At 42.5% G+C, this 19560-nt stretch overlaps 1 non-coding gene across 1 annotated transcript; it reads left to right on the top strand.

Annotated features, from left to right (window-relative positions):
- The first annotated feature begins 749 nt into the window (after window positions 1-749).
- On the top strand, window positions 750-821 carry TRNAG-ACC. The gene has a single exon. It is a non-coding gene; the product is annotated as a tRNA-Gly (tRNA).
- Window positions 822-19560: the final 18739 nt, after the last annotated feature.

The raw sequence follows: 19560 nt of genomic DNA, 5'->3' as shown, positions 1-19560 counted from the left end.
ATATTTATGAACCTGGACCACACAGTGTGTGATCTGAGTCATCCACTCCTCCTCTATGCAGTACCTGAATATCTGGAAATACGCTCAGGTACCCTGGACAAAAGCATGTCCTCTGCGGACACAGCCAGACCCCAGACGCACGCGGCTTTCCCTCCGTGTGTTGTCCCCACCTCCTCCATGTGCACGGAGTGGGGTTGACTGCCTGACTGAAGACCTGTGTGAGTGAATCCATGTGCAGAACCCGAGGATTCTTTCTGGTCTCCAGAGCATGCCGACAAGACTCAGGAGTAGGGTGGAAGGTATTTAAAGTCCCTGTTTGTGCTTTACAGCCCAGATTGGCAAGATTTTTACTTTCTCTCCTTCTGCCTCCCACTGCCTTGATTAACTGGTGTCATTGCTGTAAGAAAATATCATACACAAATGCACCAATGATTGCTGTTCTCTTAGAGATCCGTGCTGCATTTCAAAGAAAGTCTGCATACAGTTCATACAGCGGTTTCATTTTCCTAATAGCTCGCTAGTCCTTCAGAAGCCAGGCAGAGTTTTGTGAGTGTGTGTATGTGTGTGTGGACACCCCTGTGGGCCAGGCCAAGTTCACTGGCGCCACTGTCACTATTCACCGAGGTGACGGATGCTAAAGTGTTGTCACTCTATTCAATCAGGAGCGGATGGGCTCAGGGCGGGGTTCCAGGGGGAACGGTTTCATGCGGAAGAGAATAGAATAGGGTTACCACTCTAAGACACGGACTTCCCTCATGGCTCAGATGGTAAAGTGTCTGCCTACCATGCAGGAGACCCAGGTTCGATCCCTGGGTGGGGAAGATCCTCTGGAGAAGGAAATGGCAACCCACTCCAGTACTCTTGCCTGGAAAACCCCATGGATGGAGGAGCCAGGTAGGCTACAGTCCATGGGGTTGCAAAGAGTCGGACACGACGCACCTCCCTGGAACAGGACCACCAGGCAAGTCATCCCAGGAGATGCGATTGGAGTAGTGTCCTGACCGAGGATGCAGCAGTAATCAGGGAACCAAGCAGCAGAGCAGCATCTTTAGAATGAGAGCAGGTGTCAAAGTCGAGAGGTGTGCAACTTCATGGTGTGTGTGGGACACACAAGGAGTATGTGCCGTCCATCCGCAGTGGGGAGAGATGACAAAACGGGGCGGGGCTGGACCACTGAGGGCTGCCTTCCTTGTTTGCTGAACACCTGCTAGTTGCCAGGCAGGGTTAGACAGCAAACAGAAGAGCCAGAGTTGGGGAAGCCTAGCCGCAGGCCGAGTGCTGGAAGGAAAGAGGACGTCAAGGATGGCTGTGAAGTTCTCACCTTGGTCTTTGTCAGAGAATGTCTCGTCTGACTCAGGGATGTGATGTGCAGTTAGACAGCATGGTGGCTTAAGCCAAGGTGCTGGCAGAGGAGTACAATGATCCATCCTGAGGGCACCATGCCTACTTTTATGGAGCTTTCAAGGTGCCAAACAAAAGAAATTACTTTATATAGCAAGGTGAGGTCAATGGGGGAGGTGATGGGGGCAGAAAATCTGCTGGGTTCTCAGGTTTCATGTCTGGAAGCATTCACAGTGCATCTTTGTCTAAAGAGCTGTGCTAGGTTATGTGACAGTTCCAACATCAGGAGGCCATCTCTGCCCTCCAGGAATTTACTGGGTCGGAGGAGACAGAGACAGAGAGAACTGTTTGCAGCTCTCGTCCAGGGATGTGTCACTTTGAGATATACAGAGATAGACGTGGACATAGATATCCATCAGCGTCTCTTGGGTTATTGACGTTTGGGGCTGCAGAGTTTTATTTTCAGGAGGTGTCCTGGGCACGCTGGCTGTTTTCCAGTGTGTCTGGCCTCCACCACTAGATACTAGTAGTCTCTTCTCACCCGCCAAGTGTGACAACCAAAAACACTTCCAGATACTGGCCAGTGCTCCCCGAGGACAAAGTCACCATGAGTTGCCAACCAGAGACACATGGTCCAGATCTGGGTGGATGTATGCATAGATTGACATAACCTGTATCCACCCAGGGGGTATATCCAGTCCGCCTTCCCTCAAAACCCAGGCGGAGAAGGCTGAGGGAGACAAACCGACCCCCACAAAGGCATGCTTCCTGTGCACCGGAGACTGGGTGATTGGTCACTTTAAAGTAATGAAAGCAGAGCAATCGGCAGTCAGCAAAAAGCCGTTCTCTCTCATTGGATTCCAGTCTAATTGTCATTGAGAAAACGAAGAGAACAGCGTAGGAAAAGGCAAGACACGTGGGGGAAGCAGACTGAGAGCAGGCGGGCGCTGATGACTCCGTAACTGGCAGTCAGCACGCAGAATACGATCCATGCTGTTTCTCAAGTAAATCACAGGTGTCAGGAGTGTCCTTGAATATCTTCCATATTCAGACTCCAAAGCCAGTGTACACCAAGAATGAGAAATCTATGTGGGAATAAATCCGTGTTTATAATTACGAAATAATCTCTTGTCCCTAGGAAGAAAATGCTACTTTTTGATTTACCTTATCTAACACTAAAATGTCTTGAACTGCTTATCTAGAGAAAGGGTGCAGATGAACCTCCTTCCAGGGTAGGGATAGAGACACAGACAGAGAGGATGAATATGTAGACACGGAGCAGGGAAGGGGAGGGTGGGGTTAACCGGGAGCTAGGACTGTACATAGAAGTGTACACATGTACACTAGTATGTGTAAGTATAGTAGTGTGAAGCTAGTGGGAAGCCGCTGTATAACACAGGGAGCTCAGCTCAGTGCTCCGTGATGACCTAGATGGGTGGGATGGGGGTGTGAGGGAAGCTCAAGAGGGAGGGGGGATATTTATACACACAGTTGATTCACTTTGTTGTACAGCAGAAACTAACACAATCTTGTAAAGAATTATGCTCTGATAAAAATAAAATAGATATGTACATGATATCTATGTTAGAGCTCTTTCTAAAATAACTCTTTCAAAAGCCTTGGCTGTACCTTGCAGCTGGAAAGTTGGTGTCTCATAAGCACTTTAGAAAATAAACTATGCCAGGACACTAGACTGCACTTAATAGTAATAAGCGACCCGCATGATACGATTTGAATGAAACAGCGTAATCAAAAATGCCTTCCCCACCTGCCTTCCCAGCGGGGGAGGCATTTCTTTGGGTTAAGTCATTGTCTGCAGATGGTCCTGTAGAAATGTAAATATGATACTCAGAACAAGATAATGCATTAATCAACACATTATCACCAAGTTATTAATGAGGTAAGCCAATTAGGACACTCACTCACTCAACATTTATTGTAGGATTCCCATATGCCAACCACCGGCTAAATGCTGGGGACACAGAAGGGAAGCAGACAGGAGCTCTGAGGGAGGCTGCAGTTTATTGAGTCACACAGACTCCTGGTTCTATGAACTGCCATTGTGATATTTTATGCTTTCGCTTAAATCATTAATTTTCCTCTAGTTCTGAGGCACCTCCAGTCTCAGTCCACCTGTCTGTGGTTCCCATCAGGGGCTGCACATTAGACTCTCCTGGGGTGCTCTTGAAACCTACAGATGTCCAATCTCTCCAGCTCCCAGCCCAAACAAGTGGAATCTGAATCTATGGGATGGCTGCTAAGCAACAGAATTTGTCCATTTCCCAAGGTGATTCAGTCACAGCGAAGGTAGGGAGACGCTGTTCTGCTTGGTCTCCCTTAGGTAAATACACTCCAAGTCAAGGATTCAAATTCTGAGTTTCCCAGTCTTGCTCACTTGCTGAATTATCATTTCACAAGCATCTCCTTAGAAGGACTAATCCAGTTCATTTGCGTTAAAACCAAGTATGCACTTTAAAAAAAGAGCCTCTCTGTGGTTCTTATGATGAGTTTGAAAATAACTGAGAAATATACTTGAACTGGTCAATAAGCTTAGTACCCTCTTCCATCAGCACCTGGGAGCTTACCTAAAATGTTCACTCCAAAGTCCAACATAATATTCTACCTTACCCAGCACCGCTTCTCCCCTTCTCCCCTCCAGACATTGGGGAAGAGTCCCTATTCCTCTGATGAACTTCTCATCTCATCACCTCCCAGAGTGATGAAGAAGCTGGCAGCCCTCAGTGTGGCTGGAGTCTGCTTCTACCAGTGATGTATGCATTTCTTCTCAGCTTCAAATTTGGTCAAATTGGCGGTTTGAATTCAGCAACAGTGGGAGCATTTGCATCGCAGAAATTGGCAAAGACCACAGAAGTGGCTTTTCTAAAGGATAGGTGATAAGCATCCACTAATAACCACTGCTATCATCCATTTCCTCAAGGGGCAAGAGAGAGGTCCTTGCTGGAGTGCACTGGAGCAGTCAGAAAAGTCCAGAAAATGGGCATGGTGGAAAAACAGCAAACTTCTGACACTAGCAGTTGTCAGCATAGACAGCGAATCCAGAAAGATGTATCACTGGCTTGAAATAGGAGCTTGCCAATGCAGGAGATGCAAGAGTCGCATATTTGATCCCTGGGTTGGAAAGATGCCTTGGAGGAGGGCATGGCAATCCACTCCTGTATTCTTGCCTGGAGAATCCCATGGACAGAGGAGCCTGGTGGGCTATGGTTCAGAGGGTCACAAAGAGTCAGACACTACTGAGGTGACTTAGCAGTCACACAAACAAATATAAATTATCTATATCTTTATAATTTTTTTCTTTTTAATTGCTATTCTGCAATGACAGCTACTTTGTGATTGTAGCATTTCATTTGATGGTTTAAATCCTGAAAATGTTGTTTTACTCATACAGAAAATGTGGAGGCTAGTGGGGGCCACCCCTGGCATTCACAACAGTCTGGCATGACTGACATGTGTGGAAAATGGGGGAGAGGAATTTTTTTTTTTCTTGCTCCAACATGCCCTCCAGTCCTGTGTCTTTGCCATTCTAATAATTTCTCTTTTTCACATCAATAAGTAAATGGATGCTATCAGCCTCTATAAAATGTACAGTGACTATTATTGCTAAAGGTTTTCCAAAAAAATTAAATGAATAATAGCTAAAATGGAAAGTGGTAAAATTATTATAGACAGAAGAACTGCCTAAGTATCAGATTGGTTAAAAAGTGGGTTCAAGAATGTTAGGGAAAAACCTGAACAAACTTTTCACCTAACCTGCTATTTATATCTTAATAACATCAAAAACTGCAAAAAAAAAAAAAAAGCTTCAGAAAAAGCATACATTTGAAATAACATAAAATAAACTATACTTGTTTAAAAGTCAATAAAACAATAAAAACTTCTTGGCAGACACAAATCAGTAAAATTTTCTTGAAAAAGTAAACTTGGGAAAATGATTTCTATTATATATCTATATTTTATGAATTGGCTTTGCATTAAAATATAAATATAGTAAACCTTCTCTTTAAAATACATATGGTATTTCTTTAATAGTTAACTTTATTTGCACTTCAGTAAGAGCACAATGGAAAGAAAATAGAAATGACTTGCTGTGTTGTATGGAAATGCAGCCTGGGAAATTGAGTTTAAGAGTATCCATCCTAGCAAATATTTAAGACAAAATTAATCAATGTAAGTATAAACTTCTTTTAACTTTTTGTATTTGCAAACATGTGGTGTCAACAGTTTTCTTGGTATCTAGTTTATAGGGTCAAAATAGCTATTCTTATCTTATTAGGGTCAAAGAGTCAAAAATATTTGCATAATGATCTCTAATGGAATAAGTTCTTAAAAAATTTAATTCTCTAATATACTCAGGGTCGCTTTGCCTCATCAGTAACTGCGAAGAGGTCCACAGCTGGTAAAATAGGCCCATCTGGTCCCTATTTCAGCCCTTTGGTGGAGCGGGGTGGCCACATGGCACTGGTGAGACAGAGACCAAGTGACCTTGCGGGCACCTTGCATCCAGAGGGCAAATGGGCAGAAAACTCTTAGAGAAGAGTCCCTGAGCAAAATGGGATCCCTGGCACCCTAACAATTCTTGGTGGGAATATGTTACTCGTGTTATGTGATAGCAGGTAAAATATGTTACAGCAGGTACAAGCAGAGGCCCATCCTGGTGAAGCTATTATTCAAATTATCATGGTTTATTATTAAAGTGGCCCACAAGCTCCCAGAGCTTAGGGAAACTTAGTGACACGTGCCTCCAACCTCATCCAGCGGCCCAGGCAGGTGAACACATATCCCAGATACATGGGTACTCTGGCTGGTATGTGTGCATACATGACAGAAGTATGTATGCATGTGTCATGTACGTGTCACTGTGCAGACCTAAACGTGAGCCAGGCTTCTCACCTGGCTTCTGTTTCTCAGTAGGGAAACAGGGCCTCACAGGAATGCTAAGTCAGCATTTTATCAACAGTCCGTTGCGGTGCGGTTAAGCCAAATTTAAGCAGATTTCCAATGGACAGAGGGTCCTCCATCAACATTTGTGCTTTTCCTACATTGCACTGGCCTCCTGGAGTTAAGGCTGAATGGTCCTTGGGGGGAAACTCGAGTCTCCCAGTTTACTATAGCTCATCTTTGATAGGGTTCTCTATTCAACAACAGCAAACATTTTTTAAGTTCCTACAGCATGTAAGCCTGTGTGCCGCACACTGTACACGTGTAAACCAGAATGACTCCCTGCCTCTGGGGAGTTAAATTCTGGTGGGCTTTCATATCGACTGGAGGTAATTCCACCCTCTATGACGAAGAAGACAATTAGACCAGCATTTTCAGGCTGGAACAGTCAGACAGTAAAGGTCTTCGTGAGGCCCAACTAGGGCTTGTCTTACTGGAGCACCCCAATCCGGGACCTCAGTTCTGTTCCCCTCTCTCACCTTCTTCTGCCACCGTCCGTCCCCTCTGGAGTGCCACGGCACTTGGGGGCCTGTGCTCACTACTGCATGTGAACAGATTCAGTTCAGTGGTCATTATCCATTATCTATCTCCCTGCTGGACTTTCATCTCCTTAAGAGCAGAGATTGAATATGTCTCCGAAGAATTCCCATTCTCGGATAGCCCAAAATAACAAAAAAGGAGACTCTAAACCTTCCTTTCAGGTAGAATTCACCCCAGCATCTCGTGGTTTTACACGTCTTCTTCCTTTTGGCCTTCTCTTTCTTTCCTTGACATCAGCACCTGGTCAAGTGCCATGGTTGCTCCTCACCTGCTGTCTGGGCCCTTCCTTCTTTTATGCTATGGGCACCTCCTTGACTTGGTTTTCTGCGTAATCCATAAAGACTCCTCTGTTATTAATATTTTATTAAATTCATGTGTTTGAACTCAGAGAGGACTATGGTTACCATCTGTGCTCCAATTACCCTGAGTTTTTTAATTATGGCAGAAGCAAAGACAATATTATAAAGCAATTATCTTCCAATTAAAAATAATTTTTTAAAAAACACAGTCATTTTAAGGTAATAATAGAAGATTATCTACAATAGGAATACAAGCCATATTTTCTGGAATAACTTTTTAGGGCTCTAGATATTTTAAGAAGTGTTTATTACTGTGAGCTGAAATAGGAAACTTTTATAGGGAGTGTTTGAGTAACTTCAATGTTTTTCCTATGCATTAGAGACTGTTCGATACCTTATATTCTTATTAGATTGACTTTTTTCCATCCGTTTTGCCAGGTCAGTGTTATAACTACCATTGGCTAATGGGGGTTTAGGCTTCAGAGGTGTGAAGTGTCAGCTCAAGCTTATACAACAGAAAGGCGACAAACCCGATGCCCGGGGCTGTCCAGCTAGAAGCACAGCCCTTCCAGGGGCTTCCCTCCAGACTTCTCAGCAAATGCTTCAAGCTCCACCCAACCACACTTCCACTCAAGGTAGGCAATCCATTCCAAATTCAATTCTCACTTTGTTACAGGTGCTAACTTCTAAATCCCTGATCAAAAACAGCTGCTAATGAAGACTCCTCAATATAATTCTCACCTCCAACACATGCTTCACTCCAAGCTCCTTGAAAAGACTGGAAATTGGTACGACCCCCCAGATAACTCTTTCTTCACTAAGATCACACTTTCTCACAGTGCTCCCTCTCTCCATTTGGGGGTAATTGTATTAGTTGTTGTGAAATTCACCATAACGGTCTACATGGAGATCGATTTTATGGAAAACATAACAATTGTGAAACCATGAAGAATAGATTTGGGCAAAGCATCCTCATGATAAGATTCTGTGTTCCCTCAATTTCTCCTCTAATTTTCTTGATGGCATGTCTAAAATGATAAGCAGGGGAACTTAGCAGCACTGGATTTGCCTCAGCTGTGGAAAAATAAGTATCTAATTATGAGATTGTCATAGATTTGTTGTTGTTGTTATTGTTAAAGTTAAAAGACATAGCTGAGAAACCAAGAATACAAACTGACTAGTGAGAAACACAGATAATTAACTTTGCATACCTGGTATAACTTCCACTTTATAATAGTGTACTTTTTTTCTATATTGTTAGATGTAACTAACCAATATTTTGTTGAGGATTTTTGCATCAGAGTTCATGGAATATATTGTTATGTTGTTCTTCTTCCTTGCAGTGTCTTTATCTGGTTTTGTTATTACTATTAAGGTTATTCTGGCTTCATACACTGAGTTAGAAGAGTGTACCCTCTGCTTCTGTTGCTAAGAGAATTAATAGAATTGAATTATATCAAGTGCTCAATGAAACTAGGAGGGGAAATGTGAGGAACTAGTTTTAAATGCCTCTTTCTCTGCACTTTGACATGGCTATATTGATTCCTTTCAAACTCACTGATACATTGTTTTTGCTTAGATATGTCCTGCTGCTGCTAAGTCACTTCAGTCATGTCCGACTCTGTGCGACCCCATAGACGGCAGCCCACCAGGCTCGCCCGTCCCTGGGATTCTCCAGGCAAGAACACTGGAGTGGGTTGCCATTTCCTTCTCCAATGCATGAAAATGAAAAGTGAAAGTGAAGTCGCTCAATCATGTCCGACTCTTAGCGACCCCATGGACTGCAGCCTACCAGGCTCCTCTGCCCATGGGATTTTCCAGGCAAGAGAACTGGAGTGGGTTGCCATTGTTAAAGCTATCAAAAACATTCTTCATTTCTACTACAGCATTATTTATTTGTAGCATGTCCTCTTGAGTTTTTCTTAGAATTTCTATTTCTACGGTTACATTGCCATCTTTTCTAATTTTTTTTATATTGAGCCCTTTGTATATTAATGATTAATGATATGCTGTGTACTCCATCATATCCCAACTCTTCGTGGCCCCATGGGCTGTAGCCACGAGGCTCCTCTGTCCATAGGATTTTCCAGGCAAGAACACTAGAGTGGGTTGCCATGCCCTCCTCAGGAGATCTTCTAAACTCAGGAATCAAACCCATGTCTCCTGCATCTCCTGCATTGGCAGGCAGACTCTTTACCACTGAGCCACCTGGGGAGCCAATTTAATGATAGCTATTTTAAATTCCCTATGGGATAATTCTAAAATTGAAGACAAATGCTGATGCTTGTCTTGTCTCTTCAGGCTGCTTTTCTTTGTATTTTTACCATGACCTGCATTTTTTGTTACTGTTGTTCTAAAGTAAACATGCTACATCAAGTAATAGAAACTGAGGTAAATAGACCTTCAGTGTGAGGTTTTGCTAATCTGAGTTGGAGCTGGGTATGTTTTAATGTCTGCTGTATCTGTAGGTGCCAAGGCTTCAAAGTCACTAGTTTTGCAACTTTTTCAGCTAACATTCTGTTATTATGTTGGAGCCCAGCTGTTGTGGTTTTAAGGCTCCAGAGAGGGGACATGTTCTTTGATCCTACACACTTGAAAACTTCATGATTATATATCAGAGTTTTAGTGTGACTGAGTCCCTGGGCTGTGGTCTTCAAAGATGTTTCTTAGGTCCCTCCTCCCCTAGGTTAGCTGAAAGGGGAAATCTAGAAGGGTCTGGAATTGGTGACATGCCCCTTCCCAGATGGGAGAGTCTCTGATAAAGTTTTTCCCTGGTGAGTAGGTCTTCATTATGGAGAATCCTCTGGTTCCCTGGCCTAGAGCCAGGACTGGGCCATTCTCTGGTCCTACCCAGGAGAAACTGGCAAAGTTCCTGTAGGTAAAACCCATGAAGTGTAGGGACCCCCCACAATAGCAGCTCCCCCATAGGCTCTTACCCTCATGTTTATCCAACTCAGCCCTCAGCAGTTCATAGAAATTACTATTACGTGTTCCTACAGCTTATGGCTCCAGCAACTTCTGCTCCAGGTGGGCTGATCTTGGCTGTGATGATCTGTTCACCTGTCCCTCCAGATTTCAGACTGGCAGCTTACCCTGAAACCTCAGTTCTCCAAAGGGTCCAAGAAAAGTTATTGATTTTCAGTTTGTTCAGCTTTTATTTTATTGTGAGGATGGGAGTGATAACTTCCAACTCTTCACATGTCAAAGTTGAAAACAGGAGATGTATCACTGTTTTAACTGTTTTAATATATCCCAGAGTTTGCCAACAAGAAAGTTTTTCAAATTAGCTTAAAAGATGTTTGTGACAATTAAAAAGAATTAAATGACAACTTGAATAGTTTTTTTTTTTTAATGTCAAGGGGCATTAATGTGTATTTGCAAATTATTATTTATGGTGCTATGTTATATCCCATTTAAAGATACACATTTAGATCATTGCCTAAAAATATACTAGTGATAACACAGAAAAGGAAAATCAAATCCAGAGCAAGTTATGCCATCTCTCTGCTAGATTCATGCCTTAGGTCCTTAGATAGTGACAATCTGCGATGTCCCAGGAGCTGACTGTGCATTTTGTTCAACTTATTCTCATTTGATCCTTTAAGAATGCCATGATAGGTTATTATGGTTATTTTCTTTTTACAGATGTAAACTTTAAAGCAAAGATATGTAATCTGACCAAGACCCTGCAGATTATATGAGATGGAGTCAGTATTTAAATACCTATGGATTATTTTATCCTTCCAGCTGCTCTGTGAAAGTAGGGCATTGTCAATCCATTTCATTTCATTTTCATTCAGTTCAGTTCAATTCAGTTAAACACTGCTATTCAACTAGAAACTATTAGGTATTATGTGTGATCTATATTGGAAATAACGAGATGATTAAAAATTCCCTTTGACCTCAGGAGACCCCCAAGTGGAAGGGGGACAGCCATTGTTGATATCTTTCAACCTCTCGCTCTGGATGCAAAACTAAGGGTCACAAGCATTTATAACTGAGAGAGCAATGAAGTCTTGAAGGATAAACAGCAGTTCTTCCACACAGTCAGGTTAGAAGCTGGCAGGATGTCACAAACAGCGGAGAAAGAATGTCAGCAAAGACATAGAATCATAATGCATGGCATGCCAATGTTCTAGGAACTCAGGGCATTTGGTAAGACAAAAAAAGGGGGGATGGCTAAGCAGCAGTTGATACCAAAAACCAGAAAGGGATATATCATTTACAGTTTCAAGTATCAGGCACTTGGGTTCAGGAGAGTTTGACAAAACCTTGTTTAACTGTATCCAATCTGAGTTTTTGAAGCCTTTGTTTTGTTTTTGTGCTCAGTTTCTCAGTCATGCCTGACCCTTTGCTATACCACCGACTGTAGCCCCCCCAGGCTCTTCTGTCCATGTGATTTTCCAGGCAAGAATATTGAAGTGGGTTGCCATTTCCTCCTCCAGGGGATCTTCCCAAACCAAGGATCAAACCTGTGTCTCTTGCATCACCTGCATTAGCAGGCAGATTCTTTACCTCTGCTACGTCCTCCTTATAAGAAGAGGGGAGAGGACCACCTCAAGACAGAGGCAGAGGGCTTCACTGGTGGTACCGTCGCTAAGACTCCCCCACCATTCTTTTAAACACAGATGCAAAACTGAAGCTAAAAAAGATAAAGTGAAATTCAAGTTTACACTGTAAATTTCTAGAAGGTGCCTGTGTATAAGTCCAGGACTAGATAACCAGGTATCAACAGGCTTATTTAGTGGTCAACTCTTAGTGATATTTCTTCCATTTTGTATAAAACTGTTAATGTAGTTTGCATTTTAATGGAATCTTTCTTATTTGAAAAACATCAAGATCACATTATAACAAAGCATGTGCATAGAGAATTTTAAAGCTATTTAGTTGTAAAAATCTCCAAACTGAATCAAAAGGTCTATTACCCTCAAGAGAATTAAGACAATTGAGTGATTAATGATCAGATATGTGTTTATGAAGATTTGAGATTTTGAAGAGAAACTCGAATAATTACCACTATTGTTTTTGCTCCAAATTAGATTTTTACTCATGTTATTATCATAAGCACAAGTTCTGGCATCTGCACTTATAAAATCTTTGAGGAAAACATATTAATGGCTTCATGTTTTTCTTAGCTAATAGAACTATTACTATTCAGTCACAAACATTACTGATATATTAATAAAAAGAGATATAGTAAAACAGATGAGCAGGAACACTTGAGATGAATATCTAATGACTTCAGAATTTCATAGCTCTGCTCTCTCATTTACATTATACCCTCTGGTATGAGAATGTTGGGAAAAATTTCGGTAAGATAAAAAAGCTGGTCTCTAGTGCCAATGTTATATATGAACCCTTAATATTGTTATCTAATCATTCACTGAAAACTGAAATAGGTAGCCATCCTTACCTTCAAAATATCTCTAACTTAAGCCTCAAGCTCCAATAGTTTGGCCACCTGATGTCAAGAACTGACTTGCTGGAAAAGACCCTGATGCTGGGAAAGATTGAAGGTGGGAGGAGAAGGGGATGACAGAGGATGTGATGGTTGGATGGTATGACCGACTCAATGGACATGAGTTTGAGCAAACTCCAGGAGACAATGAAGGACAGGGAAGCCTGGTGTGCTGCAGTCCATGGGATTGCAAAAAGTTAGACACGACTTAGTGACTGAACAACAATGAACAATTCTTGTTTTAAATGTATTTTTTTAAGCCATAAGATTGATGCTATATTTGAGATGAACTGAAGTTTGAAGATTGGAATTCTGCAGTGTCATTTTTTTTTTTCTTTACAACTAAAAATATTGCTGGTACTAAGGTGAGCTAAGAGTACAGCCAATGCCTAGAAGCGTACTGTCTGAGGCCAGAATTCGCTCTGCCTCAGACAGGGCTTGTGTCTTTACTGAACTTCACTTCAGCTTTCTTGTCTGTATAACAGGGACAACAACAGAAACTAAATTTTGGAGCTGTGGTGAATATTACACTAAGAAAATTATTTAGCACAGTACCTGACTTTCCTTCCAAATTCAATATATGTTACTATTCTTTCTGTTATTATTTTATTATTCAGTTACTGATATTGAGATGAATAGGTTATGGGCAGTTTTATTGGGCTGGTTCTCAACTGGGGTTGTTCTAATACCTCAGAGGACCCTGGAGACATATTTGGTTGTCACAACTGAAATGATGGGGTGGTACTGGCAGGAGGTGGACAGAGGCCAAGGGTGCAACAGCCCCCAGGACTGCCCCCTGCAGAAGAGAATTATCTAGCCCACAGCTGTCAATCATGATAAAGCCGAGGAAGGCTGCTTCATTGTAAGCTTCAGCCCAAGGCATCATCCCTGAAGAGTAAAAGTCACAATCTTTAAATCCTCACTGTTGATCACAAGGGATGTGTTTCATTCCTTTCTTTAGTCATTGATTTCCTCCTTTAAAACAGACATTATTAAACCAGACAGCATACTGTCTCCTAGAGCTTGAAAGATCAATTCAACAAACTTTGCCCTTAATCAAAGAATGTGACGTCATACAAGGAGACCAATAACGACCAGGCATTGAGACAGGTCAGTCGTGATTACAGGGCTATTGCTCTTGATGAGAAGGACACAAAGATGGGGCTGAGAGAGAGAATGGAGCCAGGTCATGCATGGTCCTGCTGCCTCTGAGAGTCTGCACATGTTGCTTTCTGGGCCAGGGGAAACAGATCTGAAAGATGCTGAGCAAGGATTAACCCTGAAAATATGTATGTTTTAGAAGGTTTTTCTAGTGGGAGTACATACGAAGGATGAGAAAGGAAAAATGGGAGAAATAGAAGCTAAACACGATGAAAATGTGGAGGCTAATGATGGTGAAATGATAACCTATGATAGGGTAACAGGAAGAGAGGGAGGGTAGCCGGGCTTGCCTTAATACTTGGTGATGGAGCAGATACAGAGGAGGAGTTGTAAGAATTCTGAGTCCCCATGTGGGAGACCAAATCTGTAGAAACAAGGGGTCCCTGTGGAAAGGAAAGAGGCTGAGGAGAAAGGGCAATGTGGTCAGTTTGGATGGACAGAGGAGTGGTCAGTGCCTGATGGTTACAGAATTCAGGAGAGGAACCACTCAAACGAAGCACAAAGAATAGAAAAAATCACCAATAGGCAAATTCAGTTACTGGGAGGGGGCAGCAGCCAATGCAATAAAAGCTTCAGTCTCATTAGGTTATGGTCTGGTCGCCTTGGGTTTGATTTTGTTAGCAATTCGATGTTGTTTAGGGTTTGATAGATGAGTCTGCAAAGCTCACATGAGAGAAGTTGGTAGGGATAGTATGAATATCTTTACTATATTCTTCTGAATCCACAGTTCACAGGCATCCTTTTTATCTCTTCCACTTAAGGTATTTCCTGCAATTATTGCTCATTAATAAGCAATAATATTATTGTTCATTGATAAGTATTTATTGCTCGTTAATAAGGAGAAGGGGACAACAGAGGATGAGAATGGTTGGATGGCAACACTGACTCAATGGCCATGAGTTTGAATAAATGCCAGGAGTTAGTGAAGGACAGGAAGGTCTGGCATGCTACAGTCCCTGGGGTCACAAAGAGTTGAACATGACTTAGAGACCGAACAAAAACCAAAAATTGCTCATTAACTGTTTGTTGAATAAATAACTAAATGACCTAACATAGAAAAATTACTTTCCTCAAGATTGACTTGCTCAGGCTTAAATTACATGTGTATTTGTACATATACATGTATGTGTGCAAACACATTTGTGTATATATATTTATGTACATATGTTGGCACACATACAGAGACTACTTTTCTTGAGTTCAATCCATAAGAATGTGTGCTGAGTCAGCTCTTGTCAAGTGAGATGATGTGTATCTTTAAAGTCAAAGATATAGTGAAACAGTCCTGCGTATTATATTAATATATCCCTTTAGTTATGTACAGTTATACAAAATAAGGGAAAGGGAAGCATAGTTCGCCTAGAACCTCAATCAGTGCACTGAGGAATAGTTAACGTAAGGGAAGGCATGGTAACTCCTTAAGGAAGAACCGAGGCTCAGACCCCAGGGGAGAGCTCTGCACACCTCCTGGATCCCGGATATGTGTTAGCCCTTCAGATAGACACCTGCGGGCTGCGTCTTCAGGCAGGTGTCTGCTCTCCAGGAAGCCTGCGCCTGTAAGTATTTTGGAGTGTGCTTGGCAGAAGAAGAGTATCCCAAGGTGTCTGAGGCCCGAGAAGAATGTGCAGATCACGTTATGTGTCAAGAACATTCTAAACTGCAGTTTGGCATGTGTGCATGCTAAGTCACTCAGTCATGCCTGACTCTGCCACCTCATGGGCTGGCTGCAGCCCACCAGGCTCCTCTGTCCATGGGATTCTCCAGACAAGAATACTGGAGTAGCTTACAATTTCCTTCTCCAGGGGATCATCATGACCTAGGGACCGACCTGCATCTGCTTTGGCATAAGATAAAATAACAGCTCAGGGCCATTTAGTATTTGACCAAGAGGTTTCAAAGGCAAATTAATTTTTTGGTGTGGATACTTGGAACAACTTTTCACCTTCTGATTCAAAGGATTTCAGAATAAGAGAGCTCCCCGCACCTTTTCCAAGCCAAGCTTCACTGCTGGGAGGTGCTGGTCACTGGTTCTCGAGCTGAGACTCTGTCACTCCACAGCCTCACCGGACACTGTGTTTCCCTAATTCTGAGGTTCGCATTCATTCAAGGGTCGCTTCTTCTTTCTCATAAAGGAGCTATTTTAGGGAACTAGACTCTCCTGTGTGGCTGGCTGAGATGTTCCTGGAGAGGGATGCCTGGCTGGCTCCTCAATGCTTTGCTCTGTTGTTCAGTTCAGTTCAGTTCAGTTGCTCAGTCATGTCCAACTCTTTGCGATTCCATGGACTGCAGCACCCCAGGCCTCCCTGTCCATCACCAACTCCTGAAGTTTACTCAAACTCATGTCCATTGAGTCTGTGATGCCATCCAATCAGCTCATCCTCTGTCATCCCCTCTCCTCCTGCTTTCAATCTTCTATCTTCCAGGATCAGGGTCTTTTAAAATGAGTTAGTTTTTCAAATCAGGTGGCCAAAAGATTGGAGTTTCAGCTTTAGCATCAGTCTTACCAATGCATATTCAGGACTGATCTCCTTTAGGATGGACTGGTTGGATCTCCTTGCAGTCCAAGGGACTCTCAAGAGTCTTCTCCAACACCACAGTTCAAAAGCATCAATTCTTTGGCACTCAGCTTTCTTTTTAGTCCAACTCTTACATCCATACGCGACTAATAGAAAAAAACCATAGCTTTGAACTAGATGGACCTTTGTTGGCAAAGTAATGTCTGCTTTTTAACATGCTGTCTAGGTTGGTCATAGCTTTTGTTCCAAGGAACAAGCGTCTTTTAATGTCATGGCTGCAGTCACCATCTTCAGTGATTTTGGAGCCCCCCAAAATAAAGCCTCTCACTGTTTCCATTGTTTTCCCATCTATTTGCCATGAAGTGATGGGACCGGATGACACTATCCTAATTTTCTGAATATTGAGTTTTAAGCCAATTTTTTCATCTTTCACTTTCATCAAGAGGCTCTGTTGTTATCCCCCTATAATTAGGTAGCTCATTTGCTTACTTAACAGTCATCTTGAATTCAGGGTGTAAAGTCTGTGCAAATACCCTTGCTTCCAGGACTGGGACTTCTCTGGGCAGCTGCCTCGGGCTCGTCTTCCAATTGTCCCACCTGAAGGGAGAGCCTGGGGAGAGCCACTGAACTCATGATGCCATGCCTGTGATGAGGCAAGTCCAGCAAGTGAGCCATGAGACAATATGAACCAAAAACGAAATGTCTGGTTATTTCCCAATGACGGTTTAGGGAATGTCCTGGTTGGGATGTCATGTTTGGGGCCTGGCTCCACCATTCAGCATCTATGAAACTGGGACAAGTCTCAGCGAGCCTCTGAGTCCCTGCTTCTAATCTGTGAAAGAGGATGATAATTCTTGTCCCGCCTCCTTAGAGTACAAGGACCATTGACTGGGGCTGTACTGTGTGGACCTCAGGCCTGGCCCTTGCTGTCAGAAAAGGTGGGGTGCTCTGGAGCCAAACTCCCAGCTCTGCCTGGCCACTGAGGCTGGTTGTGGTGTCTCTCTGTGCCCCAGGTGATTTTGGGGGAACAGGGTGATTTAAGGGCATTGTCTATGCTATGCTTTTTAAAAATAAATTGTAGTAAAATGTATTTAACCTATAATGTTGTGTTAATGTCTTCTGTACAGCAAAGTGACTCAGTTATACATTTATATATATAATTATTTTTCAAACTATTTTCCACTAGGTTTGTCACAGCATGTCAATAGCTCCCTGTCCGATATAGTAGGACCTTGTGGTTTATCCATCCTAATATATGTTACACTTTGATGTCAGTGCAGAGTAAGCTCTCAGTAAGCTAAGGACTCTGGTTGGCACCCAGGCTGCATCTGAAAGCAAAGACAGGGTTGCTGTCCTCGTAGCCAGTTTGGACTTGACTTAGAGACATCGTGGCAATGGCAAAACAACATCTGTCTTTGTGTCTCCTCCCTCGGGCCTCCGCAGTCTCTCTCCAGGCTTCCTCTCCCTGGTAGAAGGCCCTTTGCTGAGACCCTGGGTCTCTGGGGAGGATATGAGAGGAAGGGAGGTGCTCACTCTGCACAAATTCAGTCTTTGGTTGAAACTGGAGAAGAATGATCCCTCAGACCTCCCAGGTGGCTCAGTGGTAAAGAACCACCTGCCAGGAGATGTGGGTTCGATCCCTGGGTCGGAAAGATCCTCTGGAGAAGGAAATGGCTACCCACTCCAGGATTCCCTGGAGAATACCATGGACAGAGGAGCCTGGTGGGCTACAGTCTGTGGGGTCTCAAAGAGATGGACACGACTAAAGTGACTTAGCACATACGCACACACTCACTCATGCACACACTCACTCATGCACACAGTCACTCAGGCACTCACTTAGGATCCTTTGGAACACCTCCATGTTATGGAGATGAAGTTACAAAGTTAGGACTTCATTTATGACAGAAGTTACAAAGGAAATGGACACCACTGCTTTATTGACCCACTGGACACAGTGTCTAGGTCTCATTAGCAGATGTTTGTCCTGTTGAGGAATATGGCCAGGCTGTACCTTTCCAACTTTCTGTGTTTATTATTGTTATTACAAACAAGCCAAACACTCAGCTTTGGGAATTAAGTCTCAGATTCCATTTGCAAAATAAAATGTTGTGCTGATGTGAGGCCCTAGATTTTTCACTCTCAGTGGTTGATGCCTGATCATCATTAGGTATACCTTAGGCATACCTAAGGTACATATTCTACTCTGTATTTTTTGCACAGTCAGTGGCTAACAAGTGAACAGAAAGGGCTCCTGGAATCATGGTTGGACACCCCCTTGCTCAGGTCATGGAAACCCTGAGACCTGGAGCTCCAGCCATGGAATTCTGCTTGCGATTTCAGTTTGATGTGTTTGTGTAACTTTGTTTGAAGTTGTGTGTGTGTGTGTGTGTGTGTTTAATGATTTATCTATGTGCACACCACATCCATGGGGTTGCAAACAGTCAGACACGACTGGGCGACTGAACGGCAACAACAGCACAGCCCTTTGTGCACCTAACTTCAAGAAGGAAAATGAATGAACTACATTTCCTGTTATCATTAAGATCTGCTCAAAATTAAAATTACTTCAGGTATATAAACATTTTGGTTATATCATCCTCATTGATGAGAATCTAATATTTTACATAATTTTGAAAGTACCATGTTAAGTATTTGGTGGGAAAAGATTACAAATTTGCATTGTAAGATGTAAGATAAAAATTTATTACACATCAGCTACATATCTGTGTATATGTATCTGGTATACACATTCACATATATACATATATGCTCTAATTATAACTGTTTTCATCTTTTCTGATTGCTTTATCATAATTTATGTGTTGGGAAAAGTCACATCTATTTGAAAATATTTTAAATGCCTAACATCTATTAAGTTAATATAAATGCATCTGAACAGGATTCGGGGCTTACACAGTTACGCATGTGCACACTCCACAATTATGTTGCACACACAGAACAAGTTCTGTAAGAACCCAGTTGTATATTCACACATCATTTGTCCAAAAGCTCTGGAGATTGTTGTCTCTTGCAGAAGTGAATTTTTTGGATGATTGAACCTTGATATTTCAAGTACAAGCATTTAGTTTTAAATATCTGCCCGGGAACCCCCTGTGGTTTACTCCCTTGAGTTCTTAGGAGGATAACGCAGAGCACACTGACAAGTAGGAAGGTTTCTGTAGATTGAGTGTGGACTACAGGGCAGTCACTTTACACCTTATTATGTGAGACAATCTTTGAGACTCAGTAAACTGAGTGTTCTCATTCATATTCAACTGCTGAG

The sequence above is a fragment of the Bison bison genome, unplaced genomic scaffold, assembly GCF_000754665.1.
Source record: "Bison bison bison isolate TAMUID 2011002044 unplaced genomic scaffold, Bison_UMD1.0 scf7180017864307, whole genome shotgun sequence".
Taxonomy (NCBI): Eukaryota; Metazoa; Chordata; class Mammalia; order Artiodactyla; family Bovidae; genus Bison; species Bison bison.
The sequence above is the reverse complement of the archived record's forward strand: the minus strand, read 5'-3'. Positions and strand labels throughout refer to the sequence as shown.